This window comes from Zalophus californianus, chromosome X, assembly GCF_009762305.2.
Source record: "Zalophus californianus isolate mZalCal1 chromosome X, mZalCal1.pri.v2, whole genome shotgun sequence".
NCBI classification, from domain to species: Eukaryota; Metazoa; Chordata; class Mammalia; order Carnivora; family Otariidae; genus Zalophus; species Zalophus californianus.
Window position 1 is genome coordinate 125,072,805 of NC_045612.1, and position 20,099 is coordinate 125,092,903.

General features: G+C 42.3%; 1 long non-coding RNA gene across 1 annotated transcript in view; it reads left to right on the forward strand.

The window, feature by feature from the left end:
- Nucleotides 1-481: 481 nt before the first annotated feature.
- Nucleotides 482-20,099, forward strand: part of LOC113931029 — a 230,593-nt gene continuing 210,975 nt past the window's right edge. Inside the window, exons 1-2 of the long non-coding RNA XR_003522656.1 lie at nt 482-1,669; nt 10,219-10,435. This is a non-coding gene — a long non-coding RNA (uncharacterized LOC113931029). The remainder of the gene's footprint in view (nt 1,670-10,218; nt 10,436-20,099) is intronic.

Consider the following 20,099-nt stretch of genomic DNA (forward strand, 5'->3'; position numbering starts at 1 on the left):
ATTTTCTGCTGTATCAGAAGTCCTACCTTTTTGCTCATAGTGACTTCTTAGTTTTGTCATGACTGATCATCCCAATCTGTAAAAATATTCCTTGACTAAGATGGCCCAGAATTGACTCTTGAAAGGTTTTTTTTTTCTTCTTTTGTTACATCTTCTGTGCTTTTCTTTTGTTGTTGTTGTTTTGTGTTTTTAATCTGAGAGGCTCTGAGAGGATCATTGTCATTCATTTTTTTTGTTACATAATCTTTGTTTAAACATCATTACCAACGTCTGACCTAAATTGAGCCAATTATTGCTGCGTTCTCAGTCCTTAGTGGTGATTTAAATCTGGACAGTGGTACAAATTTATTAAAAATTAATGAAGACTAAAATTAAACCACTGGCTACTTTTTTTATTCCCAAATGTTAATGACCGAGGGAGAAACAAATCCATGTTTCCACTGTTGATTCATGTTCTCCCCTCTTTTCTTTTAGAAAGAACTCTACATGGTACTGCCCCCACTGAAGATGGAATTCAACATAAAAACTATCTTGGGCTCCACCAAAGACATCACTGAAGCACCAAAAGGCCTCCAGGATGTAGCATCTCAGGATATACTGAGGGTTATAGTGTATTCTGCAGAATTGGGTTTGAAAAATGAAGAAGGTAGATGGAGGTTAGAGTAAATTTCTCTCCTACTGAAGGTTTCTTGAACCCGTGGCCATCAGCCCATTCACTGAATGCTGCATGTCCTTGAAGCACTGTTGACTTGCTTCTTGCTGCATGAGGACTCATCAGAGAAATACTGCTTCATGACATCCCGAGACTCTGGCCCCCAAACTTCAGTGTCCAAGCTCGTGGGAAAGACGATGCATTTTGCTAGAGGAGAAGGTTACCTGGGCCTGGAACCCAAACACGTTCCCAGAAGTCCTTTGACATCTCCCTACCAAATCCATGGTCACCGTCTTGCAAAATGGTGGTGCTCACGTTCATATTCTCACTGTGGATCTCAACTTTTTTCATTGTGCTGACTTCCTTTGCTGTGGTGGAGCTTTGCATGGTCTGGGAGGATAAGGGACTCAGCATTTTCGCATCAGTTAGTAGAGACTCTTCCTCCTTGCCTTCAGTTCATCAAATCACTAACCAACGAGCAGCATCACACGGAGAGCCCCAAGCAAAGGTCTCAGGTGGCAGTCCCTGGGATGTTCTAGCTTTTGTGTTCCTGAGACTTTGCAATTAGTTTGTATCCTTTGCCTTGATGACCAGAGGGTCCAAAATCATAACTTCAGAGTGCAATGAAAGAAAATAATATTTTGTCCGACTGCAGCAAATACAGCCTCAAATTTATTCCACTGATTATTCTTCAAACCAGAAAAGATGCGTGTCAACATAGAAATGGTCTTTGTTAATGGGGAACCAACTCCATGACTGCATACTCTTGATTCTCAGTCACTGAAGCCAGTTTCCTATTTGTGGGACAAGGATGTCTCGCACAAAGCTCTCTCCTGTAAGATAATAGCAGCTAATACCTTAGTACCTACAACTGGAAGGCTTGGTATGAAAGTTTCTACGTCTCTTAGATGAGGGACAGCCTGTGGTCTCCACGATGGGATCCAGTTCTTTCTGCCCATTCGTGGAGTGACTTGGAGAACAGGAAGCTGGTTTGCTGAAGGACCACTGGGCAGAGAGGTAAGAAAGTCCTCATTTGTTTAAACGCAAGCTTAACTATATATAAATATAGAAAAGCGTGTAGGAAGATTTCTTTTACAGAGCACATTTCTGTTGCCTAGGATATGAATCCTTAAAGTCTTTCTAGGTAATGATTGGAATTTACAAACAGAATCTTCCCTGTTTTGTATGGCTACATGTGAGCCAATGTCTGAAATGCCTTTCGAGTCACTAATTATTTTGTTTGTTTTCCATGCTCAGACAATCAGAGGGGAGGGTTTTCACCTTGATATTCTGGCCCCTAGAATGGTAGGTACATGAGAAGCTGTAATTTTCATCCAAAGGGTGTAAGGTGGGTTGAAATCTCTAAATAAACAGTAGTAGGATGTCCCTTTGTTGCTGTATTGTTCTTTTAATGGAACCTGCATTCAGAATTCTCTAAGGAAGTAGCTGAGAGAATGATGTCTAACCTTACTTCAGAAGGGCTATTCTCAAGTCTCCTTGAGTGTTTTCATGCCCAGAATTATATCAGGAGCCACACCACAGCTGCAGGGGCACCATCGACTGTAGCCTGTGTGAATGGATCCACCAACCCACGCCATGAGCTTGGACCACCATCTTGTCAGTGGTGTGACCTTGACCCTTGCAGGGGCCAAATCTAGGAATTTCTCTGACACCTCTTGACCCCACTCATCCTACAAGTTTTTCTCTCTTTTCTTTTAGTCCACCTTTATGGATAAAAAGTTTGGCTTGTTAAGTTAGTGTCTAAATTAGATCCTGGAAATCTGAGTTTGGAGCCACATGGAGAGCACTGATTATTCCCTTCTTTGAAAAGATGAATAATTATTCTCTTGGGCAATTTCATTTTAGAAGATGAATGCAAAAATGCCCAACTCAGACAGCCTCGCCTATTCTGCATGCCATCATATCCCACCCGGAGTTACAGTCTTTCTACTCTGAAGTTTGCCGGAGTCCAAGGTCCATCTGCCGACGGGCCCACTTCCCACCAATAGGAGTCTCCAAAATTATTTTTTTCTGCCAAAAAGAAATATGAATTTCAAGAGGCCTTTTGCACATACCTTCATGCGTTCCACAACGTTACATAACACAGAGTAATTATTGTATAAACTTTGAGTTTTACATAACAGCATACCTTCCAAAACCTGATTTTACAAAATAGCTACATGACTCATGAATGGCAGCTCCATTGTTAATGTAGTGTTAAGTCAAAAATCTATTGATAAGAGCTACAATAAAAAAGATCTATTGATAGAAAAAGACTTTTAACTGATACTTTTTTTTTTTTTTAAGATTCTATTTATCAGAGAGAGAGAGACAGAGGCAAGCAGAGGGAGAAGCAGGCTCCTTGCTCAGCAAGGAGCCCGATGTGGGACTCAATCCCATGACCCTGGGATCATGACCTGAGCCAAAGTCAGACGCTTAACCGAATGAGCCACCCAGGCGTCCCTGATCCTTTTTTTTTTTTTTTTTTAAATTCAGATTTGCTTAGACAAAGGAAAGTACTCCGTGTTTAGAAGCATGATTACATCTTCAGTGTTAGCAGATACAGTAGATTGTGTCCCACAGTTGTACTAGGGTTTAAGGGCTGATTAGCTTCTGCAAAGAGATCTGTTCCAAAGAGCAGGTGAGATCTGCCTTTATTCGTAGAATGGGCCTTCCGTGGGGACATGTCTTCACACCCACTTGGTTGCTCACCAAGAGAGAGTCAGTCTTGGTGCAGCCTCCAAGAGACAGTGACACACATGGGCTTGGTGGAGGTGGACCACCAGGCTGTCCTTCTGTCTATACACAATGAGATGCAGCGCCTACACCCATTTTCAGAACAAATATCTTTAAGGAAAATTTATGTGAGCAGCAAGATTTAGAATCATATACCTCACCGTTTGGGTGCTTTTGGAGCCATTCATACCCGCTCTGCTCACAGGGACCCCACAGCCTTCTCCTCACAGGTGCTTTAGGAACAAAGCTGTCTGTTGTTTAGGAAAGACAGTCAGTGTATTTGGGAAGTTGCTGGTCTCAGTTAATCCTGGAAGTGAGTTGACTACGTTGGCCACTACTGATACGTGAGCAAGATTTTGGTGATGATGAAGGATAGTCTGTTGGACATGCAAGGCATGAAAGAGACGGAATCTGATCACCATTTACCCTCCACTCCTTGGACACAGCCCCATATTAAGCCAGCCAACCCCAGCCTTACAGGTTGATGGATAAATCAAACCTCTCTCCGCAGAGGATGGGTTGGCACCACCATTGGTCTACGGATCGTAGACTCTAAGCTGTGGTCAGGAGATTCACACCTTACCTTCCTCGAATGTCAAAACCATGTCATAGATCTAGAGTTCTGTTGTACAAGGGACAGAGAAGTCAGTTCCCCTCAAATGTGTGGGGATCTTCATGGTAAGATTTCTCCACACTCCGGTGGCAGATAAAACTCATGCTTCCAATATCAGTTAAGTTTGTCTCTTTCTTTTGTCTCCTCAAAAAACAAATTTCAGATGGGCTTATTGAATCAATGCCCATATCCTTGATTTTGGAGTTAAATAAGAACTCAGGTCTTGGCTTTTTGTGGGGACAGACTTGGATAGCCCCCCCAGTGATCCGTTTCGCAATATATAAGTAACGTACTATTCAGTGTACTAGATGGATAACCCAGAGATAATTTGCTTTTCCTCTCTATTTCTTGGTTTCTTCATCTTTAAAACTGAGATGATAATGGCTACCTCATGGACTATGGATGGTTCCCTTCGGAAAGTCTGGAATCCCCCAAATACCAGAGACTGCAGCTTTTTCAAGTATAAAGTGAGAATTCTATACTCTGATTTTCCCAGAAGACTCAGAAAAAGGACCCTCTGCCTGAGAGTTTTCAGGCCACTTGTTTTGAACCTAGAACTTTTTCTTGGCTCCAGGGTTAAGCAGCCCATACTCCAGAGGACCCCATCTAGAACACAGAGTTTATTCATCCGTGGGTGTCAGAACACACTCAGAATTGCAATGATCTCAGGCCAAGGTAAACATTCTCCCAAGCACCTGGAGTTCCCCTGCTGCCAGGGAAAGCAGCTACTCTCTGTAAGTGTGAGAGTCCTGGGAAGTAAAGTTCTCCTGACCTGCAGTTGGACTGGGATAGTTCTTAACCCTTGACTGGACGTGAGCGTGACGTGGGCAGCTTGTTCTGAGCATTCTCAGCTTGAGGCTGCACCCCACATTAGTAACCACAGCATTTCTGGGGTGGGACCCTGGCAGCAGTATTTGTAAAGCTCCCTGGGTGATTCCACTGAGACCATAGACTAGGGCTCCCCACATCCCTGCCCGGGAGGTGGACCCATCTGGCCATCACAACTACGTCTCCTGAACTCTCGGTCCCCACCATCCTCCAGCCTCCTGACCCAGCCTCTCACTACTCTTCTCCGTCTGGGTCATCTGTTCTGCAATGAGCAAACACTTCCATGTTTTCAGCCTTTCTTCCACTGCCTGGCTCTTCCCTGGGGCCGCCCCCGCCCTGCAGTGCTCTCCCAGGGACAGCCACAGATCTGGACCCTGAGAGGTTCATGGGAGTCGCACTTGTTGAATTCTTGGTCTTCTCCCTTCAGGATCTGCTCCTTCATTCCTCTCCAGCCACCTCCATGGCCACACCCTGCATCTAGTCTTCGTGCCATAGTAACACCTGGCTGAACTCCCCACTGCACGTATTCCTCTCTCTGATGTACGCTTTCTAGCGCTCCCGTCAGATGAACCCTCCTTCCCTTGGGAAAGCTCTCCCCCTTGTCTTGCTTGGCCTCATACCGCACATATCTTATATATCTTCTAAATCCTCTAGCTGATCCTCCCCTGGTATCTACCCATTAAAGGGTGTTCTCATTTTCAGCCCTCTTTTTGGGCAGCGTCATCCAGTCCTTCAAAGACAGCATTACGTGGCGCTCCTAGTGAGACCCGTCACAGAGCATTCCGATAGCCTATTTACCTGTGGCTCTCCCTGCCGGAATTAATCAGGTTCTCTACAGAAACAGAACAAGTAGGATATCCCCAGATAAGAGGTGTGGAGGTACACAGGTGTAGGTATATCTATATGCCTATCCATGCATAGACCTGTCTATCTGTAGAGACAGCCAGAGACAGATCTCCCTAGGTAGAAAGACAGGTGCATAGGTGTATCCAACCTATCTTTGTCTATAGGGTGATAACTATAGTTCTGTTGGATCTATCTATTTATCGTCTGTCTAGACAGATCCATACTCGAGAGATAACTATAATTCTGTTGGCCCTGTTGATCTCTCCATAGAGAGAGATCTGTCTCTGTCTCTGTAGACAGCTATATTTGTGTTTCTCTCTCTCTCTCTCTCTCTCTCTCTCTCATTATTTTCAGGAACTGGCTCATGATCGTAGGGGCTGGCAAGCCCCAAATCTTCAGGGCAGACCAGAAGGCTGGAAATTCAGCAGGGTTTCTATGCTGCAGTCTTGAGAAAGAATTGTTTCTTCTTTGGGAAACTTCGGTCTTTGCTCCTAAGCCCCTCAAATGATTAGATAAGACCCACCCTCGGCCCCCATCCACTCCCCACCCAACCACATTATGCAGGATAATCAGCTTTACTCAGCGTCTACTGATGTAATCACATCTAAAATACACCTTCACATGGCAACACCTAGCCTAGTGTTCAGCCGAATACTGGGCACCATAGCCTAGACAAAATAAATGTACATCACACTACCTATCTCAGATGTGGAGCAGAGCATGGTACCTGGCCCTCTGTATAACTCCTGTATAACAGTAATACTAGCAATGATCAGTACAGTTGTTAAGTTTACACTATGTACATAAACTATACACATAGACTAGTCTAGGTACATACACTGTATATTTGTTTCTTAGCTCACAATATTGCATTTAAACTTCACCCCTGTCTTTGAGGCAGGTCGTTCTGCTCTATCTGAGGTGGCTGAGCTCAAAAAGCTTGATTTGTAAGCCAAAAGGATATAATCAATGAGAGGCAAGGCTGGGGTTTGAATCTAGGTCTCTCAGCTTCTAACCTCACCCCCAAAATTCTAACACCTTCCTCTCTTCTCCTTATTTATATTGTTATTAGCTTATAATTGTGTGCTCAGACGTAAGAGAAATGTATCTTTTCTGTGTCTCTTGAACTGGTTCTGTAAATGAGTATTTCTGAACAATCTTTCTCCTCCCAAGCGTGTTAAAAAAATTCCAAGGGTCGCATTAAGCCTGTTATAACCCAGAGCCTCTCTCTTGACCCCCAGCTGCCTCTTGTTTTAAAACAATACTTGGAAGAAAATAAATTGTTGGCTCTCATGGCAGAGCCTTTGTGCCAGGCTGTAGGGGATCATTACCATAATATTATGCGTCAGGAAGCAGTTTTCCAAATGACACTTCAGTGACCCCAAAGAGCCTTAGATCAAAGCAGAGAGCCTTGGACTGTGACTCTTTAGTGCAAAAATAGTCATCTACTTCTTCTTCTTCTTCTTCTTTTTTTTTAAATAATCAAGCAGATATCACACGGGGGACAAAGTTATTCAGCTTTCCATTCTTTTGACTATTGTCTGGGTCCCAGTGGATATCATCATTTTGTTGGTGAAGGCACTACATTTGGATGGTATTAGGAGGGGGGGAGAAAGAAACAAACCCAAACTTTGAAATGTGTCATCCCCTCACATGGTGCTTGGGGATTCTTGGCTGGAATGTTCATAAAAGAAGATTATAAATGTCCTTAGAGAAGGGACCATATCTTATTCAGTGTTTTATTCCTGCCTGCTTCACCAGTGCCTCACTCCAAACACAAAGGAGCCCTAGACTCACTTCTGGAACTGAGTTATCAAACCTCTCCAAAGCAGAGAATCAGGTCTTTCAGTAACGACTCGGTTTTCCTCTTTATTCAGTAGCTTAGTTCTCCCAAATGCAAAGAGAATGGACCTTTCTCCTGCAGTTTCCAATACATTTTCCGGAAAATAAGATGTATGCTAATGCCATTTCAGTTGAAAGAGCTTTTGACTGGGAGTATTATGGCCATTTGAGAATAATCACTTGCTATTTGTATTATGCAAAAGACTTTGTCTAAAGCACTCTGTTTGTAAATAAAGCCCAGAAACTGCCTATAATATAGATGTAGGTCCACTATTCACTTCCTAGAATACAGTTCTTGATAAAGTTACCAGAATAGGCACGCTAATGTGAGCCACTTATTTCTGTGTGGTTAGAACAGTTGTGGTTTTAGGAAAATGAGACAGATGAAGAACCTGGCAAAGAGCTCCCAAACATTCAGTTCCTCCTTCACGTAGAGTCAAATTTTCAGGAGACTGAAGTGATGGCTGTCGGACGTGTTTCTTTCCTTAGAACAGCCCACAGAATATAGAGCAGGAAGGGGTTAAAAGCAACAACCCAAAAGACTACCCTGGAGGAACATCAGTGCACATAATACAAAGGAGTTATGGTCATCATCCCTGTCCCTGTGTGGTGGGAAGACCTGGCTAGAAATGCATGGATAAACACTCAGCATTTCAAGAAAATGCCAAATAGGAACTAACTCAGTAAAAAGGAAGAGTTCTGGGTACAGATTAGCTGGGGAAAGAGAACAAAGTACAAAGAGAAAACCCCAGCCAGCTCTGAGGGGACATGGCTCCCTCTACAGCTTGCTTAAGCATTGCTCGGTGGGCATGTGAGAACACAAGGTGTATCCTCTGTAACCCACCGTGTGTCAGAAAGTCACAGTTCTCATCACCGAAAAAGTCCTTTTACCTTCTTCCAAAAGACCCAAATCAAAAAGCTTCTCCAAGGATTGCTGTGTTTTGAGAATCTGATTATCAATGGTAATTCAACTCGTTACAAGAAAACAGAGGATGGACGGAGCTCCACAGATGGAGCAAGGAGATGTATCGACAAATCAGTTCCATCAGTGTTGAGGAAAGTAGGCCAGGGTAGGAACGAATGATGGTGTTGGGAGGAACCACTTGTCAATTTAATCCTGAGAGCCCCGTGTGGGTTTGGGTGTCAAAACACAAAACAAATAAAAACAAACAGAAACCAAATCCAGACTTAGGAGAGAGTTTTATTCTGAAAGATTTTTGCAAGGGGAAAACGCCACGAGGGGCATGAGGTCTGTGGTCTTTGGTCTGCCTCCTAGCTGCTCAGGCTGCATGCACTCAGCATATAAAGAAGGAAGCTGAGGCTGTACAGAAGGAATGTGTTGTGGATTCCCATTTCATGGAATGTCACTGGTACCATGGCTATGTGGCTACAACTTTCCTTGGCCATGTTGCTAAGGGAATCCTGAGGCACTCTGGAGGCCCTCCACGGCCCCTTCCTTGTCCCTTTGGAACAAGCTCACTGCATGCCCCTGAGATAGGACTTCATTTCTTTTCTTTATAACACCTTCATTAAGATGGAATTCACATGCCATTCAATTCACACAGCCACATTCTGCAACTCAGTGTTTTTTAGTAGATGCACAGAGTTGTGCATCCATTACCACAATGTTAGAATATTTTCATTCCCCCCAAAAGAAAGCCTCTACCCATCAGCAGTCAATCTCCATTCCACCCTCTGCCAGCCCCTGGCAACCACCAGTCAGTCTGCTTTCTGTCTCTCTAGATTTGGCTCCTCTGGACATTTCATGTAAATGGAATCTACAATATGTGACCTTTTGTGTCTGGCTTCTTTGTGCATAATGTCTTTGAGGTTCATCCACATTGTAGCACCTGTCAGAATTTCATCGTTTTTTATGGCCAAATAGTATTCCATTACGTGGATGGAACACATTTTGCTTATCCATTCATTGGTTGGTGGACGTTTATGGTTTTTCCACATACTGACTCTTAAGAAAAATGCTGCTATGAACATCCGTTTATGAGTTTTTGTGGGGACATGTGTTTTTATTTCTCTTGGACAAATGCCTTCATTTCTACAAGATCTCATGACCTACAGAGGCTGCCCACTCTTACAGGGTAGATCCCAGTAGGTACCTACTTACACATATCTACAGAATCCAGGATTCTAGCGCTGCAAACCCTGGGCAGGACCAAATAAGCAGCACCTGCCCCCAAACCTTACACTCCTGGCACAGTTCATTCTATCTGCTTGTCCCATAGCTTAGATTTGCACTGAAGTCTTAGCCCTTGGGGATCAGTCGTGTTCTCAAGAGATAAAAAGCCAATTTCCTCCTGGAGGAAAATGTTGGCTAGTAGAGTGTTGGCCTGAACACAGCGATGGCTATATCCCCTATGAAAAAATGTTTGTCATGAGGAAGCAGTCCATTTGATCCAATGATACTTTAATTAAGTCCAGGCATTCAGGCAGGGATGGATAGAGAGAAGATACAGGATTTGAGTCAGAAGAACTTGGCTCAGTCCTGCTCGGGCTCTTCCTTAGCTGTGGGAGAGACCGTTTGCCCACCCCTTCTTCCATATACCCAGCCATGTCCGTTGCCAGTCTTCCTCATAGTTAGGTGTGCCCAGCTGACCAGGTGCTCCCAGAAGTGAGCAGAAGTCAATGTGCTAGGCATAACTATGGAAGTCTCTCACAAGATGTACCCCCCTCCACTTCCTTCCAGCCAACTGCAGGTGCTGATGCCCAGAGGGTCAGTGCAAGATGTGAGTTGAAGTTGGTAGAGGCATGACAGCTTGGATCCCTGAATGACCGTGTGGAGCGGAGGTTTCCGCTGCCCCTCAACACAAGCTCTACACTGTGCACGGAAGTGACCATGTCTGAGCCACCACGTTGGATCTGTTTGTAGATGCAGCTTACTCTACCTTGACGCACTACCTCTGGTAAGTGATATTTCTCCCCGGAACCTTGTCTGACAGATTATAGCAGTGCCGATAGCTTCTGTTCTTCTGAGAATAAGTTCAGCAACACGTGTAAAAAGCTCTGTAGCTATAAATTGTAGCACAAACATCTATTGTTAGAATTACCATTGACATGAGAATCACGGTTTATCAGTCATAGCTGAAGCTCTAGATTTATTCACACAGAGTGGAGCTAGTGATGTAGTTTTTAGAAAATGTGGAAGGAGACCAGTGATCACCATATAAAGCTAATTTTCAAAACTCTGAATATTGGCTTGGTACAAAACTGAGAAGCATTAAATGTAAAACCAGAACAGTCCTTTGCAACAAGCCTGGGACAACTGAAAGCAGTTTTCCCACTGGTTGAATTTCATGGCATAAAAGTTCTCATTTTTGAGGGACTATAATTATTTAGAAATTTGCTCAGGGACACGTTTAGCAAAATAAGAACTTTCCAAAGTGACTGTGTTCTGTTGAAGAACAGCTCATGTGGCAGAAATAATAGACTCTAAGCTAAACACAGGACCGTCTGGAATTGTCTTCTATTTTATAGCAAAGATTTGATTGAAAACCAGGCAGAAGTATGGGACATTAATACCTGCGGTTATGCGTGCCTGGAATTTATTGTGTGCGAATGCTCTGGTCGAGTCATATGTAGGGGTCTAGCATTGCCGTCAAGCACAGTATATGGAATTACTGAGAACCTGTGTGTTATTTTATTTGACTTTTTTTTTTTTTTTTAAATCTCTCAGAGGCAGACCCTACCAGATTAAAACAGTGGTCCAACAAAATGTAGACTGACATGTCTACCGGTGGTTAAAACTACACCTCATAGCACACGGGATGGATTTTGTGAGCCCGACAGTGGGACTGTTATGGGTTCTCAATACATGCAAAAATATAATAATTGTTTCTACTTGCTCTCTGTTTCAGAATCATTTATTAATTTTTCTTATTGTATTCCAATTAGAGTACATTTAAAAATGTTTTATTAATGGCCAGCATACTCCAGGCTCCTTGGCAGTAGCTCTCCACTCTGTAGAAGCTGTTGCTTGTTTTTGTATTATTTATGAAGGGTATGTTTATTCTTTCTTAGCATAAAGAATACTTCTTCCAAGCGCTGGATTGCTCTCAGGAATAACGATGACGTGTTGATACGGAGAAGTGGAGCGATGTTTAGGCTCCTGGATCTGTCCTTGGGTCTTCCACTTACTAACTGAGCCGGCTTGGAAACTTGGCTTAAATTCTCTGTGTGTCACTTTTCTTGTTTATAAAAGGAGAATGGAAACCCCAGTGTCTCCTTCATAGGGGTGCTGTGAGGATTTAGGAGATAATCAGAACCATCTTTGGCCCCTTGTCAATGTTCAATACTTGTGAGTTATTTTTATTGTTAACCTTTTGTTCTTAGCTGGTTTACTTATTCATGAAATGATTATGTAGTGCTTCCCAGGTGCTACAGACAGTGCTGGTTTCTTGCAAATAGAGAGATAATTACAAGGAAGCTCTGGTGAGCTTCACACGGAGGGGGAGGCACCATGACCTCTTTTCGATGCTGTTATGGTTATGGCTGAAGTAAATTCAAGAAATTCTAGTGTCAAAGTAAGGAGTTCTCAGTTAAGGTTGAGGAAGATAAGGCTTCACAAAGGAGTTGCTTTCATTTTTTTTTTTTTTTGGACATTTTCTTTTCTAATTGTACCATTTCCCTCCCATGTAAGTTTAATACCGTACTTACATTGTTTATCTTTTTATGTACTGCGTGCATATTTGTGCTTTATACATAAAAACCCTAAGATTTCTTTCACCCCTAAGATTCAGTCTTGGTCCCTTAGGGGTTCCATTGTCTCCTTTGACAGTGCATGCTGTAGTGAGAAATAGCACCATTGAACGGGCAGAGAAGAAATTTGGATAAGACAAATAGGAGAGTACTCCCATGGTCATACTGGCTGAAGCATCTTATATAGAGTGACACAATCCACACGTCTCCGTATCGACACCTACATATGGTTGTGTTTACATATACATGTCTCTCGTGTGGGCTGATGCTGTTTAGGTGTGTACTTAGGGCATTTTACTTTAAAACATGCCTAGTTCTAATTCGCAAGTAGAGTTTACATTATTCTTAACATATCCTTTTTAGTGATTCTTCACATAATTCATGGGAGGAAAAAGCACGTGCAATCCTCCAAATATTATATCAGTGACTTATTGAGTGGACAAATCTTATAGTTCATAGTGAACAAAACTGGATAGGCAACATGTAAAAAAAAAAAAAAAGCCTCATTAAAACCTGTTTTCCCATCCTGATTATTGAAGCAAGCATTTTTGTAGGATATGTGGATATAGTAGAAAAGTATAAATGAGAAACAAAAAGAACCAACCATAATCCTAGCATTGTGGAAACATCATTGTAAATGTCTGAGTGTCTGAATACACACACATGTTCTGGTTGTGGTAAGAAACATACTCAGAGCTAAGTGTCAAAAAAGAGGAGGAAGGTCCTCAAGATAGTAAGAGATACCCAACAGTGTAGTCTAGAATTTAATCTTGTTCAAAAAGAGATCTGGCCCTTGCCCCTTAGCTTCTGGAAGTGACCTCTAAGCCCTTGGAATGTCCTGAGACAGGGGTATCTCTGTTTGCCTCGGGGGCTTTGGGTCACTGGGTTGTGTAACACTGTGATTTAGGGTGGGGGTGCTGGGCATGCCAGAAAACCTAACAAAGTGACAGAAGGTAGGGGCTTTGGGTCATGCGGTAGTAGCTTGTCTTCCTGAGTGGCCGGAGACTGAGGTCAGCCACATGGTCAGTCTGTCATTCTTACATGATGGAGTCTCCATAAAAACTCTAGACCCCAAATCTCAGGTGAGTGTTCCTGCATGGCAGTAATCCCTGTGATTTGTCACACATCAGTGCTGGGAATATAATACTGTCCATGTCTCCAAAGAGGGAGAGGATACCTGGAAGCTCTGCATTTGCAGTTTTCCCACATGCATCTCTGTACGTCTTTTCCCTCTGCTGATTTCCATGTGTACTCTTTCACTATAGTAAATCATAACTGGGAGAAAACCAGCTTTCTGTGAGATCTGTGAGTCCTTCTAAAGAATTATAGAGTGGTCTGGGGAAACCCTCCAGATCTTGCAATTAGCATCAGAAGTGATAACAATCTGGGGCGCCTGGGTGGCTCAGTCGGGTAAGCATCTGCCTTCAGCTCAGGTCATGATCTCAGGGTCTTGGGATCGAGCCCCACACTGGGCTCTATGCTCAGCAGGGTGTTTGCTTCTCCCTCTGCCCTTTTCCTGTTCATGCTTGCACTCACACACTCCCTCTCTGAAATAAATAAATAAAATCTTAAAAAAAAAAAAGTGATAACAGTCTTGAGGCCTGCTCCCTCTACCTTGGTGGTTGGCTGACTTTGCATGGGCGTGCAGTCGAATGCAAGGGGAGGCCACAGGAGGGGGTCAAAGTCAGGAGGTGGGATGTGGTGAGAAGGACATAATGCATGGCTCCAGCCAAGAGGCCAGAGACCATTCCTGGGGGTTTCCTCGTGCAAGCATTGTTAATCAGGGCTGGGACTTGTGTACTCTCCATGGCAGGGTGAATGGATGGACTAACTCTGTTTTAACAAGCTGGATGCAGGGGCGTGGAGACCATCATCTAGTGCTAGTGAATATGCTAGAAAACACACTCAGTACCAGGGAGAAGATGTGGCTGTGGGTGTCGTATTCAGTGGGAGCTTCCTGGAGGAGGTAGGCTTCAGCTTGGAGGTTGAGTGATATTTGGGGTGGCCACTTGGAGAATAGGGGCTTGCAGGAGTGAATGTTCAAGACACTGATGTTTAGGGAATGCTTAGAGTGCAGGGCATAGACCTTTCTTTTTTGGGGGTGGGTGGGAGTGGGCCCATGTAGTAGAGTGACAAAGACAAATTTGAAAAGTCTGTGGGTGATCTTGAGTCTTTGGGTAAAGAATCTAGGTTCTCTCATACCTGTTTTATTACTTACTGTCTTTAACTATGGCCTTGGGAAAATTAGTTTCTTCATTTGATAAAATGGTCTGTTAATATTTCATTTAGAGAGCTCTTGTGAAATGTAAGTAAGAAATATATATAAAATATTTATTACTTTCCCTCACACCTTGGAGATGCTCAAAATATGGGTTTCCTTTTATCCCAACCAAGAATAACCTGAAGGTTTAAGCAGGAGAGTTCTATGAGAAATATGGTATTTAAGGATTTTTTTCTGGGAGAAAATAACAAAGATAAAGTTGAATTAGAAATCAATTGAAAACAAAAAAGGAACTCAATAAAAAAAGAAAGAAATACCACGTTAGGTATTTTGAAAACTGATACTTTAAAAAAAAAAAATCCCATGGTCACACAACGCAAGAAATGATTAACAGTGGAGAAACGAAACAGATGCGGCCTTTACCAAGTGACCCTGGTTAACATCGTTAGTGATGAGTCATATGGAAATCATGGACTCCTAATAGGACATGGTGAGAAGGGCACCTCACCTCTGAGGACTTCTTCTCCAGAACCCATATCTGCATTTTCATCATTAGAAAGCATCAGACAAATCCAGGTTGAGGGATATTCTAAAAAAATATCTGTCAAGCTTACAAAAAGCAAGGAAATTCTGAGAAATTGTCATGGTGCAGAGGAGACTAAGAGGTATAATAACTAAATGCAATGTAGTGTCCTGGATGGGATCCTGGAAGAGAAAAAGCTCATTATTGGAAAAACTGGGGAAATCCTCGTAAAGTTTATAAATACAGTTAATAGTAATGTCCCAAAGTTGGTTGCATAGTTTGGACAAGCAAGCCATGGTTGTGTAAGATGTTAACATTGGGGGAAACTGGGTAAAGATCATATGGGAAATCTCCATGCTAACTTTACAACTTTCCTGTAAATCTAAAATCTTTCCAATATAAAGAACTTCACTAAGAATGCCAAACAAAACAAAAAGTGTTAAAAAAAAGAAAAATTACTCCTATACTTTGTATAGGCCATACAAAGAAATTTACTGCCAGGTAGACCGCTCTAATCAAGAGCTCCAGTATCTGAGGGCAGAAGAAGATGGACATACCAGCTCAAGAAGAGAGAAAGAGAATTTTCCCTTCCTCTGCCTTTTTGTTCCATTCAAGCCCCTAATGGATTAGATGAGGCCCACCCACATTGGTGAAGGTGGATCTTCTTTACTCACGCTACAGATTCAAATGTTAATCTCTTGCAGAAACACCCTCACAGACACACCAAGAAGTAACATTCTATCAGCTGTCTGGGCATCCCTTAGACTGGTCAAGTTGACACACAGAATTAACCATCACATCAACATCTAAACAAAACAATACATGGTTTCTAAAGAGCCACTTAAAGGGAGCAGCATCCTTTGGTTTTGTGGAACATGGAGTTTGATAGGGCGTATGGGTTTAATGCCATATGGCCTTGCTTCATTGAGGGGGATGAAGATCATCATCAAAGGAGGAAAGAGACAAAGAGGGAGAATAGGAGATGGAAGTCTTTAAAGGGGAGCATCTCTACAAGGGAACAAAGATCTGGAGGATTAAAAGCTGTGAAATGTGTGAAGTCTGTCCCCCTTTATCTCACTTATGATATCTTCAGTAAAGTCTACAAAACAAATTGACAAAACATACTTTGGGTGGCTGGATTTCCCATAGAGATTGGTGAGGGAGACAAATTGTGCATGCCATGTGTATTGCATGTTGGATGGCTCAGATGAGGGGGTATGTTCTGGGTTGTTGATGTAGTAAAATTGTCTAGAATGAGTGCTCCTTGGTTTATACCTTCCTATTATTTCATGGCATCATGGGTTGACTTAATGTGTCACAGTTTTTGAATTCTGTGCAGTGAAGAGGGTTGACCTAGGAAACACCGATTTTACCTGCTTCCATCACTACCACAAAGTTGGCTAGTGTGCTTGTGTTCTTAAATTGTGTTTTTGTCCTGCCTCCTAGCAGGGCATGATGCCACCTAGTTGGTGCAATTTCCATGAAAGTAGACAGTACCCTCAGGTCCCAGACCAACTAGATTCTAACACCCAGGAACATCTCTTCCTTTACTGTTTGATCCATTTCAGGGACATTTCATTCTGTTGTAATTACCCAGTCTACATTCTGGGATAAAACATGAGTATACCCAGAAACATTGCACAAGTTGACCATATAAGGTGCAAACTATGGAAAATTCTCATAGGCAGGAAAATATTATTCTTTCCTCTAGCACTGTTGAAAACCTCCAGATTTAGGCATGGTTCAGGCAGCATGGGTTCACCTGAGAGCTTGTAGGAAATGTAGAATCTCAGGTCCCTTCCCCGCCAAGATCTATGGAATCAGAATCTATAATTTTAACAAGACCCCTAGTGGATTTGTGTGCACATTAATGTTTGAGAAGCTCTGCTCCACCATATGAAATGTGAAAGCTCAGCTGCCCCCACCAATGAAGGGAGAAGGAAGCAAAGGAGACCAGAGTTTGTACTTGAGAATCTGACTCTGGGGTTGAAAAAGCAGATTTCTAACTCCTCACTTCTTTTTTTTCTGAGCGTCTCAGAGGAGTTTCACCCTAAGACCAAGATGTCAGTTTAACATAAGGACTCTTATTCAAACACCAAGTGAGAAAGGCGATCCTTTCCTCCCCTTTTCTAAAACCAGCAAATAGCTGTCAGAACCAAAGGATTTTTTTTTTTTTTAGGTGAGTTCTCTCCTGAATATAAATATAGTCCGTTTGTGTGCTAGGAGAAAGGGCTTTGCTCTTTCTGGGACCTCTTCATTTGTTTTATCTGCAGTCTCCAGTCATGGAGGTATGGAGGGCTACAAATCGTGTTTGATATTCAATTTTCCTCCTGTTCCTTTTCCTTTTAAGCTAGTATCATTGGAAAGCCCAGAGGAGAATGTTGTGGGAAGAGGCTCGATCTGTGTAAAGGACAAATAGAATTGTCCACGTCTCAGCATTTCTCTGTAACTTTCAATCATGGTCAAATTAAGAATGATCTATGGCCCACAGTATTCACATTGAATTTAAATGACCTAATATATTTTAAAGCCCATTTTATGTGGTTACTGCTTTAATTGATAGCCTCAGTGATAAGATATAACAGGGGTGCCTGGGTGGCTCAGTCGGTTAAGCGTCTGCCTTCGGCTCAGGTCATGATTCCAGGGTCCTGGATTCGAGTTCCGCATCGGGCTCCCTGCTCCTCGGGAAGCCTGCTTCTCCCTCTCCCACTCCCCCTGCTTGTGTTCCTGCTCTCGCTATGTCTCTCTCTGTCAAATAAATAAATAAAATCTTTAAAAAAAGAAAAAAAAAAAGTCTGCCTTCGGCTCAGGTCATGATCCCCGCGTCCTGGGATCGAGGCTCGAGTCCGGCTCCCTGCTTAGCTGGGGGCCTGCTGCTTCCTCTCCTCCCTGCTTCTGCTCTCTCTTGCTATCTCTGTCAATATCTCTGACTCTGTCTCTGAAATAAATAAATAATCTTAAAAAGAAAAGATATGATAACAGTCCATGTACATGTCAGTCCCCATCTGTAGCCACAAATTCTTAAATGTGCCATCTGTGTTTGCTGCCTTTAGACCAAGACTGTAGAGGCAACTCTTAATGTATCTCCTCTTTGTCAAATATCCAATTAGTACATATACATTCTAAACCTAGAAAGTGTCTATACGCATAAAGAATGCAATGACAATCTACAATGCTCCTACCACTGGAATGACTGAGGTTTACGTTTCATAGTACAACCTTCCGTACTGCCTTCATTATAGCAAGACCTGGAAAATGTTCTTCCACAACATGGGATCCTTAGATAAAACATCTTTGTGAAATAAAAAAAATTTATATATTGTTCATATCTTTCTGTACAAATTCATAATATCCTTTGATATCATTGTTACTAGCCAGACATGACTTACATTTGTGAATGTTACACATTTTGTCCCATCTCTCTGACGTTATTGGGCACTTAACTTGTCAATGAGTCTTCATAGATTTTAATTTTTTAAATTGTCATCTTTCTTAATACGGTTTTCTCTGTTTTTTTTTTTGTTTTTTGTTTTTTGTTTTTCTGACCATTCAGATTTCCTCCCTCCATCTTTTTTCCCCACTCTTTAATTAATGTTTCCTAGTTGTTATAGCTTGAAAACAGGTAAAATACAGATACATTCCACTTTAAAGCCCATAAAGAAAAATACTAAAATATTTGTTTATAAAGACCCCCCAAAAAATGGAAAAAATATAAAAGTGTAAATGTAAAACCCTGTCTCATTCCCAGCTTTCTTGCAAGTTCTTCCTCCAAATTTCCACTATGCTGGGGTAATGACCCCTTGGGTCTATGTTCTACCAGACTTTTTAGTAAGCACATGCAATATAGTGTCAGCACATACAGTGTATTTTTCCAATAATATGGAATCACCCCAAAGATTCTGCTCTGTGTACATCTTCGATATCTTTGTTTTCAGTGCACTCAGATGGGGTTATACTGTGATAATCACACTTACATGCCCTTGGACATTGAAGCCCTTGGAAACATCTGTGCACTTGTGTGCATCTCAGTCTTGGACACATTCAAACAGCTCTTGGGAAGTGCCAGAAGTCCCCCCACAATCCATCACTTTGTGTGCACAGAGGAGATGACCAGCTGAATACAGGCAGAGATGTGTGTGCCAGGGCCATATTTCTCCTGTGAAGAACAGAAGCCCCCTTTCTGACCTAGACCCAGAAGGTAAGCACTGCCATCTGCTTTTTCCCTTTCAGTAGAGCATGTCTCACGTTTGAGTGGGCACTGTGTGCATCATCTCTTCTTAATTCTAGAGGCAGTGACAATTCTGTGGAGGAGAGCTACTGTCCCAAGACTCTTCAGGTCGCCTAATTCCACATACCTAGGAAGGCAAGACGGTAGCATCTAATTCCACATTAACTAGGAAGGCAAGAAGGTAGCATGGGGCAATAGTCCATGGTGGTAAAAAAAAAAACAAAAAAACAATGGAGATGGGTTTCAGAAGACTCACAGAAGGATCACTGTGAAAGGATCACACCTGTTGGAGGATCAAAATCCAGAATTCTCTGTGGCCACTCTTTGCCCAAGATGTGGGAGGTTCTATGTCTCTGTTAAATCAATATAATTAACGGAGCGACGTAAAACTTTCTGGATAGTACTGGTAGCTTTGAACTAACTTTCTTTCTTTCTCTCTTTCTCTCTTTCTTTCTTTCTTTCTTTCTTTCTTCTTTCTTTCTTCTTTCTTCTTTTTCTCACCTGTGTTCCTTTTGAGTTGTGCAACCATGGCCTTAGGTCATAAAACCTGAATGGCTGAGAATGGATGTGTTTAACTGTTTTATTGAGGGAGAATAAAATATTCATGTTTGCCTCAAGTGTCAGTGTGTTTGATGCTTTGTTAAGTGTTGAAAATGTGGTACCATTTAAGAGCACTTAAGACTCCTGTGGAAAGGCACTTTATCTTTATTGGTGAAATGCCAACATCCTACATTTGAGTCTTAGACCTTGTCAGTGGAGATCACCAAGTACCCACTGAATATTTCTAGCACTAATAAAAACATGGTTTTCCAGAATGCCAAGGTTTTGTTCCTCACCTACCTCTCTGAACGCATAGTATTTAGGGTGAATGTTGACTGCTTTCTCAGCTCCTTACGCTAG